Source organism: Trachypithecus francoisi, unplaced genomic scaffold, assembly GCF_009764315.1.
Source record: "Trachypithecus francoisi isolate TF-2019V2 unplaced genomic scaffold, Tfra_2.0 Lachesis_group4, whole genome shotgun sequence".
Lineage (NCBI taxonomy): Eukaryota > Metazoa > Chordata > Mammalia > Primates > Cercopithecidae > Trachypithecus > Trachypithecus francoisi.
In genome coordinates this window covers 60,220,708-60,236,049 of record NW_022681469.1, presented here as the reverse complement: position 1 = coordinate 60,236,049, position 15,342 = coordinate 60,220,708, and positions in this window count along the sequence as shown.

Sequence of the window (15,342 nt, the reverse complement as noted above, 5' to 3'; positions counted from 1 at the left end):
ACACACATTTGAGCTATAGTGAGATACCTTTCCAAAAATTGTTATTAACTGGGAGAGCATCACCAGTGAAATCATCACCAGATAAATCTACCTAAGAGTCAATAGTTTTGGTTTTTACCTGCCGTAATATTCTCATGGAAAGCCAATGACTGATACAGTATTTTGGGCATAGAATTATACAACTGAAAGGGTATGATATTGAGAAAATGAGTTTAATGTATCCCTCAAGGATGACAAAAAACATATTCATCTAGTTGAATTGAAATAAGAAATAAAACAATATGTGAAAATACAGATAATCCCATGACTATTATCTCCATGTAGGCTGTAACCTACAATTTATATGGAATTATATATTTATATACAAATTAGCCCCATTGATGTGAATACCTCAATGTATTGTAATGAGTTGTACAGCCTAGATAAGTCAATGATTCAATTAGGTTGGGGTGTATCCACACCACCTTTACTGTATATTGAGCCAGGAGAATTAAATGTACTATTTTCGTTTTCTAACTATAACCATTATTTTTTTCTTTCCAAATGCTCAAAAAGAATCTACTGAGGGAGCTGAGTTGCCATTGAAAATTATGACAACATCCATCTCTCAGATTCACTTCTCACTTTGATATTATATTTGGAAATTTTTCCTTTAGGATTTCCAGAACCTTGTCAAATACTCTGCTCTTAAATTTGCCATTTCTACGAAGCAGTTCTCAGTGGCGTTTTGAAGTGTTGTGTTTTCTCACCACTGTGTTCCTTAAAGAGAGCTGTAATTGACATTTTGAAAGCAAAATGAAACACACACATTAGTTTTATTTTAAAATTTGACAAAGTACATATTTCTTTTCTTCATATAATTAATTGAGTTAGATTTTAAATGCATACATCATTTGTACACCTGCAATAATTTTTTGTTGTACATGAAAACTCCACTCATCTCAAGATGATGTATAAGGGTCAATTATGACAATGTTGACTTGTAACTTTTTATTTCTAACCAATAGCGTTCAAAAGCTAAGAGTACAGTTTAAATGCAATAAGCACCATTCCCTGATTTTTGGCTAAATATGGTTTGAGATAATGAATCTCCCAGATTTTCTTATCAGGAAGTGCTAGATTATAGTATAAGAAGTTTGATACTCTGGAAAGAATATTTGTCATTGTTGACTCCTTCCAGTATTTTACCTCATATGCACTCCGTCACTCTCTTAGTCTGCTTTGCATTGCTTTAACAGAAAATCACAGACTGGGTAATTTATAACAAACAGAAATGTATTTGGCTCATGATTCTTGAGGCTAGGAAGTCCAAGAGCATGGTGACAGCACCTGGTGAGAGTCTTCATGCCCTATCATCTAATAGCAGAAGGTGGAATGGCAAAAGAGGGTGAGAAGAAGAGCAAGAGGGGCCAAACTAGATTTTGTAACAAACTTACTCTCGAGATAACCAACTCATTTCTGTGATAATGACATTAATCCATTCATGAGTGCTCTGCCATCACAACCTAATCACCACTAATTGGCTTCTACCTCCCAACATTGTTACAGTGGGGATTAAGTTTTCAGCACACAAACTTTGGGGGACACATTCAAACCACAGCAGTCACCAAATTTTTCAAAATATGTTGTGAGTACCTTTGCTTTTCACTGTCACTGCTATCACCACTTTAATCCAGGTCACCAATACCCCTAAACTAAAATGCCATAAACGGTTTTTTTGCATGTCATGAGATCTACTTTCAAACCATTTCTCCATAATACAGCACAGGGAGCACTTTTAAAATGCATTTCAGGGGCCGGGCGCAGTGGCTCAAGCCTGTAATCCCAGCACTTTGGGAGGCCGAGACGGGCGGATCACGAGGTCAGGAGATCGAGACCATCCTGGCTAACACGGTGAAACCCCGTCTCTACTAAAAATACAAAAACTAGCCGGGCGAGATGGCGGGCGCCTGTAGTCCCAGCTACTGGGGAGGCTGAGGCAGGAGAATGGCGTAAACCCGGGAGGCGGAGCTTGCAGTGAGCTGAGATCCGGCCACTGCACTCCAGCCTGGGCGACAGAGTGAGACTCCGCCTCAAAAATAAAATAAAATAAAATAAAATAAAATAAAATAAAATAAAATGCATTTCAGATAAAATGTTAGTGACTCCTTATTGTCCTCAGTATAAAATATAAGAACCTAAGATTAAGCCTACCTCTTAAATTTTAATATTGGCCACATATTTACTCTCTAATAATAAGATTCAGTGTGGGCCCCGCATACATCATAGTCCCCATGTCTTTTCTTATGCTATTGTTTGTGCCTAGAATGCTTTGTGCATGTACGTGCACATGTATGTGTGCATGCTCGTGTGCGTGCACACATACACACAGGCGCGCGCACACACACACACACACACACACTTCTTCAGGGCATACTGTAGATGTTGTCAGTACCAGAAATCTATCTTTGATTTCTTCTCCCATTCAGTTTTGGTTACACATCAAAATCACCAGGAAGTTTGTAAAGATCACATTGCCCAGGCTACACTACGATTAAATCAGGGTAGGATCCAGGCAATGGTATTTTTTAAGCTCCCCAGGTGATTCCACTGTACAGCCAAGGGTGAGGCTCATTACATAAGAGTTCCAGCTAATTATTTTTCATAACAACAATCCATCCTATTGAATTCATCCCTTATATTTCACTGCCCAATAATTAATTTGAACCTCTGTTTTGCCTAACCTAAGCCATATTTCTCCATCTTGGCTATAGGTTATTATGAGGGGCATTGTCAGTTCTTTGTCAAAATCCAAAGCCTTAGTTATTTGATCAATGTTTTATTAATGTGCTGAATTCTTTCAAAATACCTATTAATCCTAAATTATATGAGATTTTTCTACATTCAGTAAAACATCTCTACAAATCAAATATTTTTTCTTTCATATTAATGTTAATATAGCTATAAAATAACTTATCCAAACCATTAAGGACCTGAAAAGAAGCATTTAAAAGTCAATTCATTTTATGTGTAAAATATATTCTTTCATGAATATGTAAATATATACTAATAAATTTTCCACTTCTCATCCAAAATCTCAGAAAATGACAAAATACAAAAGGACCTCCATAATATTCACATCACTTTTTAAAATTTAAGTTTTATTTTTTTAATTGGCAAATAAAATTGTATATATTTATGTACAACATGTTCTAAAATATGTATACTTGTGGAATGGCTCAGTTAAACTAGTTAACGTATGTATTATCTCATCACTTTTTAAATTATTCAGTTCACTTACAGACTCAGTGTTTCCAAAATAGACAATTTCTTTCTTATTGATATTTCCTTTTGGATAATGATGAACATACCATACAATAGCAAAGCATTTTTCCAGATACTCTTGTGCATGAGGAGATGGTTGTACAAGGAGTGAAGACCTCTAAGTCCTGATTCTTAGCCCTGGTTCAACATCTATTTAGTCCACGACATTGGGCAATGTTTCAACTTTCCCAAGCCTCAATTTTATAAACATAATATAAAAGGAGAATAAGTCCACAGGCTGGAATTTCTAGCAGTATTTAAAACTTTGATGAAATAGGTGTGTGTTCTTTCTACAGAGACAGATGCAGATTCAAGGGGTAATTGAAAAGAATTTATTGAAGGGTCTATTTACAAAAGTGTGGGCAGCATAAAGAAACTAACAAAAGATGGTAAAACACCCAAGGACTAGTCACAACAGGAAGAATTTACCACCCCTAGCCCTCAGAGAACAGAGGAGAGAGCTGTTTCTAGAACCAGGTACAAACCAAACCTGTGGAAGAGGGGCTTGCTGTAGCCATGTGTAAAGGAACACAGTCATTGCCAAAACCCCAAATAGTTCTTTGTAGATTCTGGATATTAGCCCTTTGTCAGATGGGTAGAGTGAAAAAATTTTCTCCCATTCTATGTGTTGCCTGTTCACTCTGATGGTAGTTTCTTTTGCTGTGCAGAAGCTCTTAAATTTACAAGAAAAAAACAAACAACCCCATCACAAAGTGGACAAACGATATGAGGAGACACTTATCAAAAGAAGCCATTTATGCAGCCAACCGACACATGAAAAAATGATCATCATCACTGGTCATCAGAGAAATGCAAATCAAACCACAGTGAGATACCATCTCATACCAATTAGAATGATGATCATTAAAAAGTCAGGAAACAACAGATGCTGGAGAGGATGTGGAGAAATAGGGATGCTTTTACGCTGTTGGTGGGCGTGTAAATTAGTTCAACCATTGTGGAAGACAGTGTGATGATTCCTCAAGGATCTAGAACCAGAAATACCATTTGATCCAACGATTCCATTACTGGGTATATACCCAAAGGATTATAAATCATGCTACTATAAAGACACATGCATACGTATGTTTATTGTGGCACTATTCACAATAGCAAAGACTTGGAACCAACCCAAATGCCCATCAATGATAGACTGGATTAAGAAAATATGGCACATATACACCATGGAATACTATGCAGCCACAAAAAAGGATGAGTTCATGTCCTGTGCAGGGACATGGATGCAGCTGTAAACCATCATTCTGAACAAACTATCACAAGGAGAGAAAACCAAACACCACATGTTCTCACTCATAGGTGGGAATTGAACAAAGAGAACACTTCGACACAGGGCAGGGAACATCACACCCTGGGGCCTGTCAGGGAGTGGGGGCTTGGGGTGGGATAGCATTAGGAGAAATACCTAATGTAAATGACGAGTTAATGGGTGCAGCAAACCAACATGGCACACGTATACCTATGTAACAAACCCGCACGTTGTGCACATGTACTCTAGAACTTAAAGTACAGTAAAACAAGGGGAAAAAAAACCAAATAGACAGGGAAGGAGCAGGGAATAAACACCCTGACCTCCCTCTCCTCCCCTTCTCTGATCACCTGCTAATAACTTTCACTGAGCAAACTACCCAAATTCGGCAGAGTCCCAGTAATGCATTCTGTAGAGGTCACCACCAGGGTTACAGAGCAGGATGAAAGGAGATAAATGAATAATCTGGAAGAACAACTGGAGAACGTTCAGCACAACATGAAAGCTGTTTTAACCCAAAATGTGTTCAGTAAATTGTTTAAAAAATATTAAATGAAAATGCAATATAACAGTGAAAGCTATCATTCTGTATGATACTATAATGATGGATACAGGCCATTCTACATTTGTCAAAACCCATAGAATGTACAACACAAACAGTAAACTCTAGGCACATTGTGGCTTTAGTGAAAGATAACATATCAATATTAGCTCATCAATTGTAACAGATGTACCACACTAATGCAAGATGTTAAGAACAGGAGAACTTGGTGGCAGAGCAAGGGGTGTACGGAGCTCTCTGCACTTTTTGCTCAGTTTTTTCCCTGTAGACCTAAAACTGCCTTTGAAATCTATTATTTTTTTAAAAAGTTATTTTCATGACTAATACTCATTGAAAAATGTCTATTCATACTCCAATTTCCACCAAGTTGTTGTATCTATGAAGATGAGGTGATGATATAACCTCCATATGACACGGACTTACAAGTGGTTGACTCTCAAGCTTGGGAAATACATTTCCCAGATGTATTTCTGAGAAACCTCCAATTGCAGAGAATTAGTGTGACTTTCTCTTCTAAAATCTCCATTTCTATCCCTTGATTCACTAATTTAGAAAGACAAAATCCTTCTTTGTCTCTCAGTGAAAGTTCTTCTTAACATACTCTGTATGATCATTGTTCTTGAAGTGGTTAAGTTTTCAATGAAAGCTAAGCAACTTTGTTTTCATCATATTTTAAATGTGAATGTTCTTTGCCCCTTAAAGAGACTGGCAACATAAATTTGGAAATATTTTCATGGTGGTTGTAATAACAGTAGATATATTTTGCTGATAATTTTTCACTATGGTGACAAAGGAAATAAAACATTTTAGATAAAAAAATACAATATGATTGAAATATATTTAGCTTAAAATCCCATGTCAATTTCTCTTAAAAATCATTTATTTCAACACGATTTATCATACTCTTATGGTAGGTGCTCTAAAATTATGGTAGGTACATTACATACCAAAACAATGAGAGTCTACATACTGATATCTAATATAAAGGTCTTGGTATTTTGTATTAATTTGATATAAGACAGAACCACAAGTGTTTGTGAAATCCTGTTACTGTTCTCTTTATATGAGAATTTATACTTTAAGCACAGAATTATAGATGTAATTTAACATCAGATTAGAAAAGAAATCGAACTATGTAAACAAACAAACCAAAAATTAGACTCCATATATCAAAGCAGATACTAGATACATAGCAATAGATTTTATAGATTGTTCCTGATTGCACTAGCAGTAGGAACAAGTGTGGTTGGAAAGAATAAGTAGCCAGCTGTCTCTTCTCTAGAGCATAGGGTAGACTCATCCTTTCTCTCCTTGTCCTCCCTCTCCACTGCACTCCCCTGAAGTCCAAACACCCTGCATCCCTGTGTCAAAGGAGAGCTCTGATAAATGGCTTTCTCCAATAGGCCTGCTTTTGTCCTCAAGGGTTGTCACCAGAGAGCACAGAATCCCCAATCTTCAAGGTGCTGAGGTCTAGCAGCAACAGCTGAGCTGTTTGGTACTTCTGAGAGATTTAGCATAAATTAGGGCAGTTCATACAGTTTATTACTTTGATGATAAGACTAAGATCTTAGTCACAGAGCAATGTTTCAAATGGGTTTCTATGTCACCTTTTGTACTCTCATGCGCATAAATGCAAACATTGTAAGGATATAAATGACTCTCTTTCTCGTGTTATCTGTGCTGTTTGTGTGCACACCCTAGTCCTAGGAAGGCTGAGGAACAAACTGTCACACAGAGATATGAATGCTTTCTGGTTTGCAGCTGCAGCTGTTGTTTGCAGTGCCTGATGCCTTTCACGAGCTTTTTTCCTCATCCACATCTATTCAGTAACTTTGTCAGAAAAAGCTTACCCCAAACTCCGAGTTTATCTGGCCCTGTGACCTCCCAGAAATCCACAGCAGCTTAAAATCTACAGGATTTTAACACAGAAGAGCAGTAGCTCAACTGCTGTTTTAAAATATATATATATAGGCCCTCTTTAATTTGTTATGCAATAAATAATTTTTAAAAAGATATTTCAAAAACTCAATCCAGGATTTGCCCCTTTAGCCAAAGGGAGTCTATATAGTTGAGTCTTCTAAGAATTACTTACACAATCTCTTATTTAAGGAAGCGAATTTTTTGGCCAAGGATGGACACTGTAAAATTAAGATAAACAATAACATTTTAGTAGGTAATGGGTTCAGAAGCTACTTCACAATTTGTTCTTGGCAAAATTACCAAGGGTTCTGGGGCTCTGCAACACCCTGGAAAAACATTTAAGGGAAAGGACACAGCAGTAAAACAGATTACAGCTCCCTCAAGTGAGGAGTGGAATGTTTCTTCTCCTGGAGCCAATGTTTGCATTTGTTCCTGCAGATCTTGGGAGAAAATGAACAAGGACATCCAGTGGAAGTTTTAGAATTATGTTAATAACTTTATTTTCCCCTGCCCAGGAAAGATAAAAAGAAGGAGGAAAAAAATTAATTTATTCATAAAAACATACACAAAACAAAGTAGGGAAGAAAATATGCATACCTACCACAAAATCCCTCTTTAATATTTTACTACTAAATTAGAAGGATAACCACCAGCAACAGCACACATGATATACAATAGTAAGGTAAGAGAGAGGAAAAAATATCAATTGGTTGATATGCATAAGTTCAGACACATACACAAGGAAAACAGGTTAGCCCCAAAATCGTAGTGAGGGTTTAAGCTTTAATAGTTTCAGAAGTAGAAATGCTACAAACTTTAAAAACAGCATTGTTTGAAGGCTTAATTATTTAATTTTAGACTTTATTTAGTTTTATGCAAGTCAAATAATATCTTTTTAATCTTAAATTTTGTTTCAGTCTACATTTGCTATAATTTACATATGTAAACAAAGCAGAGCTGAAAATACACATAGCAACAAGTCATGAGGTTGGAGTTGGGTTTTACAACTTCCTTCTTCCACTATCTTGTTCTTGTTCCTTGTCTCTCAGCTGGCATTTCTGGTCTGGCTGCTGCTCTTTACCTGGTTGGGTGACCAAATATTATTCCTAAAGTGTTCCTAGTAGTATTAGCAGCAGCAGTAGCAACAGCAGCAATAGGCATTATTAGTAATGGCTAAGAGTGTGTAAAAGCAACCCTAGCAGCCCTATTTTCCTTTAGCAATCAGACTCAATCATCTCAGACATTTAACTCTTCCCTTATCCATTGAGTCAGTGGTACAAAGAGCTCAAGGTTGTTCCGTGGAATTCTCAATTTCCAGTTGAATAGAACCATTTTTTGTGAGAATTAAACTCAATAATCCAGCAGAGTTCAAAGTTACAGGAACAGAAAACAAAATTTTTACTGGGTGCATTGTTGATGTAACAGGGCAGGAAATATTCCCACTCCAGCCCCTTCATTCTCAAAGCCATGTGTCCTGACTATTGTAGAAACAGCATCATGTATTTATTAGTCGTTGTTGCTATTAATTGCTATTGGAACATATTGTACATCTTGTCAGATGGTACCTTGGACTTGTAAGCTTTTATTTGTATGTTTTGGCTCTTCTTGTCCTCCCAGCAGGTGATGTACTGTTTCTTCAATAGACCAGTGGGCTATTTCATTAAGACAGCATCTTCAGACAATGTGGTACATGGTAGCACCAGTAAGTCTCATGGATATGAGTCACTACTTTCACTGTAAAATGAGCTCTTTGGTCAGAAGCCATATTACGTGGGATACCAAGTGAGAGAATCAGGTATTATATGCAGGTGATGATGCTGGTGAAAGCAATGTGGGGGAAGAAATACAAATTTATATCCAAAGTATCTTTTCTAAAGGCAATGTTTTTTTCCCTTCCAGAATGGCAGGAGTCCAAAGTAATTATTCTGCCACTGACTGGCTCACTAGTCACACTATGAAATGGTGCTATATTGGGGGTTTGGTTTGGTCTACACTATTGGTTGTTTCATTCTTTGGCTGTCGTGTTTGCCACATGAGGTTTGTGAGAATAAAAATCATCTTTGTTTAGACTTCATCTTCGTTATGGCCATTTTATTCATGAATTCAGTGATGAAATGACAAAGAAAAGAGGCAAACTGACTTGCACAGAATGGGTTGTGTACAACTATTATTGAAAGCCTTCTCTGGAATGCTTTTGTGAGTGTTTGCATACACTTTCACTAGGTATCTCTGTTACTAAACCTTCTATCTTATATCCTGTGTGATGGTTTCCTGTGGAAACCATTCTGAGAGAGAAACAGTTTATATAGTCCTTAAGTAAGGTGATGAAGTCATACTACTGTCTCTGCCAAATGAAAGCAAATTGTTTTCTATTGTTTTTCATAAATTATATTAAAAAGTTCCAGATAAATACCCAAATATTAACTGTATACTGGATATTAGGAGCTAAATTGATTTACTCCAATAAAGATACCACATCTGGAACAGCAACCCAAATTAGAGTCACCACCTGATTAATTTCACGACAATCAACTGGGATTCTGCAAGATCTGTATGTCTTCTTCACAAAACAAATAGGTGAGCTAAATAGGAATGTGATATTTAAAAATTTACTCTGCATCTTTCACATATTTGATAATGGCAGTAGTCTGCAACTGCCCTTTATTTGGTCTTAATTTTCATTTATTGCTTTGCTAGAGAGAAGCATTCCCTCGGCTTCTATTTTTCCCTTCCTATTATAGTGCTCGTTTTCTAAAGGGCAGGAACCCAATGTGGGGACTCTGTCAGTTGTCGAGCATGACTATTCCAAATTCATAGACATTAGTAGACATTCCAACTTGATAGACATTATTGACAGCCAAAATCTCATGTATTGCCTGATCACAATAACACCAATGTCACCATAGCAGTTTGAAGCTCCATGTTTTAGGGTCAGTTTGGGACTTATGTCCAAAAATGTCTTAGAAATCTGATCATTTGCATTTTTCAATGCATGGTGTCCCCTGGTAAATTGCCATAGTTTAGTTGATGGAAGGCTGAAAGGATTATTTGTAGCACCTACTCATGGTAATTTTGTTGGGGTCCTCCCAAAGGGAATCTGCTTGTTCTTCATTCAAAAAGTTCTGGATCTATGTACTAGATTAAATATGGCATTTCAGTGAGAGGCTGTGACTCTGCTTTGTAGTGACTCAATTCAGATCTCTAATCACTAAACCTATAGTTTTATTTTTCAATAAAATATCCAGATCAAGTACATATTATACAAAATATTAGTAGGCTGCTCAACTATCAAGACCTAGACTCAGTCAAGCCACTCTGCTCTACCCTTCTTCCCTTTATGGTAATTGGACCTCCTTGTGTCTGGCAGTTGGTAGTGCTATTATTCGGCTTCTGTCATTCTGAGATCTTTTATTCCTTTAAAATCAATGAGTCCAGGTAAGAGGCTCAATCTGTCACAGTCTTTCCTTGCCTGCAAAGAACAGCCACCACTACCTTTGCAACAATGCTGGATCAGCCTTCCCTCGTATCTCTTAAAGCTTTGGTGAAGGAACTGTTCTCTAAGTCCTCCTCATGGATACAGTAAGGGAAAGTATGTGAGTTTCCCATAAAAATCCTCCAACATTCCTATTTCCTTATGAATTTTTTAGATTCATTAGTCTACATTAAACTAAGGACATTCTGGCACCTCAACCTTATTTAATTTAGGTCACTGCTATGCTCAGATTTAAATCAACAGACTGAATAAACTACGAGAACCACTCCCACCTGCTGGAGGTCACAGTCACACCAAAATGTCCGGGAAAGGTACCCATATCAGTAATCCAATCTGCTACGTGGTATGGTATTTGTGTGTGTGTGTGTGCTGCTTCAAAATGTTTACAGTCATTCCTTCCTACATTCCTGCACTGGTTTGTGTGACGGTAAATTTTAAAAATAATGTTTCTGTTTTCGTGTATGTGCCATCTCTCTTGGATTAGACTTTGTAGTTATTCCCAACTTGTCTTGTGTTCATCCTCTAATTATAGATCTGGAAGCAATGAGAGGTAGTAGGTCTTGAATAAAATTGGCATTGCCTTTCAAGAGGACACATCATTGAGGTCATTTAGAATCTTCAGGTGAAGGAAGACTAATGTTCTCAAACAGAAAAGATGGGCTGCTTCTGATGGAAATTAAGGATCAATGATGTAGGCAGTTTGAAGTCCTCAGACTTTTTGGAATTCATCAAAAAGTTTTCATCCCAGTTCCTGGAATTCTACTCTTTCTTAATACCCCAACTTTTACATAGAAGTCCTAGCATAATTAAGAATTTAATTTTCCCTTTAAGTTTGCCAACCACATGATTAAGTCCTATTTCTGTTTCAGTATTTAGTACCTCCGTAAACACAAGTTACTAAAAAATGTGTTTTTAAGAGCAGTCATAAAAGTTTTGCTTTTCTGATTGTGCCCTGAGCTTGTCGTTTTTCTTTCTGTAAACTCTTCAAAGCCTAATCTTCATGAGGCGCTTATTTCCAACAAATACCTATTTGCCATTGTTTTCTTTCAACTACCAGGATCCTACTTTCCACTGATTATGGGGTCATTATGACCTTCCAATGACAAATTATAGATTCCCATCTGCAAGTATCTGTTTTCTGAACCACATTCTTACATTATCTATCATATCAGTCAGAGTGTGTTCAGAAAAGCGGAAGGCACACTAAATATGATGAGCAAGAAAAAAATGAATAAAGCAAACTGTAACCTTACGAAACAATTTGAAAACCTGGGTGGGAAGAGAGAGCAAAGATCTGTTAGATTCAGGAAACTGGGAAGTAAGGAATTGCAATAAACCACTACTTATTTCCTCAGTTGCCTTCAGCATCGAAGTGGGTGATTCAACTGGACAATATTTGGAAAATGCAGGCAAAATTTTCAATCTGCTTTATTATAATCCTACAAATCTATCTACTGCTGCTTACTCAATAATGAGTGTCATTCTCTTTTTTCTGCTAGGAGACTGTTCTCCATGGCTCTCTCACATTTCTGGACATCTTACAAATGAAGGCACTCACTGACTTTATTTCAAATTATCTTTTAAAGGATGTTTATACAGCAAATGACAGAGAAAATGTCTCCCTCTAGGGTGAAGACCAGATAGGATTACTGCTCATTTTAAAAGATTCAGGTACCCTATGTTTAGAATTCCTCTCTTGTACCCCACCCCATTATGTGTGCAGGTATTACCCAGACCTCTTTGTATTATCCTGTGGGATTTGTGTCTTTTAGAACCAATGCAAATGCTGTTACTCTGGTTTTTGCTGTTCTGAATAATAAAGTCATTAATATCTAGCATAAGAGTCTCATGTCTTCTGCCAGCTTCCATGAAGCAGTGGCAGACAAACATGATAGCTTGCAAGAAGGGTAAAATTTCAAATGTTTCCAGTTCTTGACGTTGAATTTCATTAGTCATGGAAGGACCTTTGTTGTCTGCAATACAGAAAAATAGCACAGAAACAGGCAAAAATAAATAAATATTGGCTGTCAAGCCCGTCTTTAAAAATCTTCTAACAGCTTTAACGTTAACTTTAAAAATGCTATTGGTTTTGTTTTTTATTTAGATCATTCATACCTCATTCATTTTATGTTTTATATTTATTAAATCCTTACTTATAAATTCTCATTTATGTATGTTGAACAATTAAATTGTTACTCTCTACTTGGCTTTAATTTAAATTAGAAGCAAAAACATATATTGTCTCTAATTTATTGCAGTTTTCTTTTGCTGTTTTTTCCTAACTCCTTAAGTTGAATGGTTTATATATTTGAAAACTAACTATAACTTTAGTCACATTTCATAGTTTTTCTTTGAAGCATCCTTATTTTAATAAGTTTCCAAGTAGTTTTTCCTGTATAATCTGATTTCTTCATTTTATTTTATTTTTTAAGTTCCAGGCTACATGTACAGGATGTGCAGGTTTGTACGTGTGCCATGGTGGTTTGCACGTGTGCCATTGTGTTTTGCTGCACCTATCATCCCGCCACCTAGGTATTAATTCCAGTACGCATCAGCTCTTTCTCCTGATGCTCTCCCTACCCCCTCTGCCCTCCTACAACAGGCTCCAATGTGTGTTGTTCCCCTCCCTGTGTCCATGTGTTCTCATTGTTCAGCTCCCACTTATAAGTGAGAACGTGCAGTGTTTGGTTTTCTGTTCCTGCATTAGTTTGCTGAGGTTAATGGCTTCCAGATTCATCCATGTTCCTGCAAGGGACATGATCTTGCTCCTTTTTATGGCTACATAGTATTCCATGGTGTATATGTACCACATTTTCTTTATCCAGTCTATCTTGATGGGCATTCGGGTAGATTTCATGTCATATTTATTGGGAACAGTGCTGCAATGACCATTCCTGTGCATGTATCTTTATAATAGAATGATTTATATTCCTTTGGGTATACACCCAGTGATGGGATTGCTGGGTCAAATGGTATTTTGGTTGTAAAATTTTGAGGAATCACCACACTGTCTTCCACAATAGTTGAACTAATTTATATTCCCACCAGCAGTGTAAGTGTTCCTATTTCTCCTCAGCCTTGCCAGCATCTGTTGTTTCTTTACTTTTTAATACTTGGCATTCTGACTCGCGTGAAATGGTATCTTATTGTGGTTGTGATTAGCATTTCTCTAATGATCAGTGATATCAAGATTTTTTTATGTGTTTGTTGGCCGCATTTATGTCTTCCTTTGAGACGTGTCCGTTCATGTCCTTTGCTCACTTTTTAATGAGGTTTTTTTTTTTCTTGTAAATTTGCTTAAGTTCCTTGTAGATTCTGGACATTATACCTTTGTCCGATGGACAGATTGCAAAAATATTCTCTCATTCTGTAGATTGTCTGTTCATTCTGTTGATAGTTTCTTTTGCTGTGCAGAAACTCTTTAGTTTAATTAGATCCCATTTGTCAATTTTTGCTTTTGTTGCAATTGCTTTTGGTGATTTCATCATAAAATCTTTCCCCGTGTCTATGTCCTAAATGGCTATTGCTTAGATTTTTTCTAGTTTTGGGTTTTACATTTAAGTCTTTGATCCATCTTGAGTTCATTTTTGTATAAAGTATAAGGAAGGAGTACAGTTTCAATTTTCTGCAGATGGCTAGACACTTTTCCCAGCACCATTTGATGGCTAGACACTTTTCAAAGCACCATTTGATGGCTACACACTTTTCCCAGCACCATTTGATGGCTAGACACTTTTCCCAGCACCATTTGTTATTTAGGGAATCCTTTTCCCATTGCTTGTTTTTGTCAGGTTTGTAGAAGATCAGATGGTTGTAGATGTGTGGTTTTTTTTTTTTTTTTTTTTTTTTTTTGAGTTCTCTATTCTGTTTCATTGGTCTCTGTGCCTGTTTTTGTACCAGCACCATGCAGTTTTGGTTACTTTAACACTGTAGTATAGTTTGAAGTTGGGTAGTGTGATGTCTCCAGCTTTGTTCTTTTTTCTTAGGATTGTCCTGGCTGTATAAGCCTTTTTTTTTTTTTTTTTGGTTCCATATTAATTTGTAAATAGTTTTTTTCTAATTCTGTGAAGAATTTCAATGTTAATTTAGTGGGAATAGCATTGAATCTATAAATTGCTTGGGCAGTATGGCCATTTTCACAATATTAATTCTTCCTTTCCATGAGCATGGAATGTTTTTCCATCTGCTATACTTTATCTGATTTCCTTTAGCAGTGGCTTGTAGATCTCCTTGGAAAGGCCTTCACTTCCCTTGTTAGCTGCATTCCTCTGTATTTTATTGTCTTTGAGGCAATTGTGAATTGGAATTTATTCATGATTTGGCTCTCTGCTTGTCGGTGTAAAGGGATGCTTGTGATTTCTGCACATTGATTTTGTATCCTGAGACTTTGCTGAAGTTGCTTAGCAGCTTAAGAAGTTTTTCGGCTGAGACAATGGGGTTCTCTAGATATAAGCTTTCTGTGACTATTGAGATAATCAAAAACACGTGGTTTTTGTCTTTAGTTCTGTGTATGTGATGATTTATATTTATTGATTGGCTTATGTTGAACTCGCCTTGCATCCTGGAGATGAAGCCAACTTGATCGTGGTAGATGAGCTTTTTGACGTGCTGCTGGATTCAGTTTGCCAGTACTTTATTGAGGATGTTCGCATCAATGTTCATCAGGGATATTGGCCCGAAGTTTTCTTTTTTTTTTTTGTATCGCTGTCAAGTTTTGGTATCAGGATGATGTTGGCCTCAAAATACGAGGGAGGAGTCCCTCCTTTTTAATTGTTTGAAGTAGTTTCAAAAGAAATG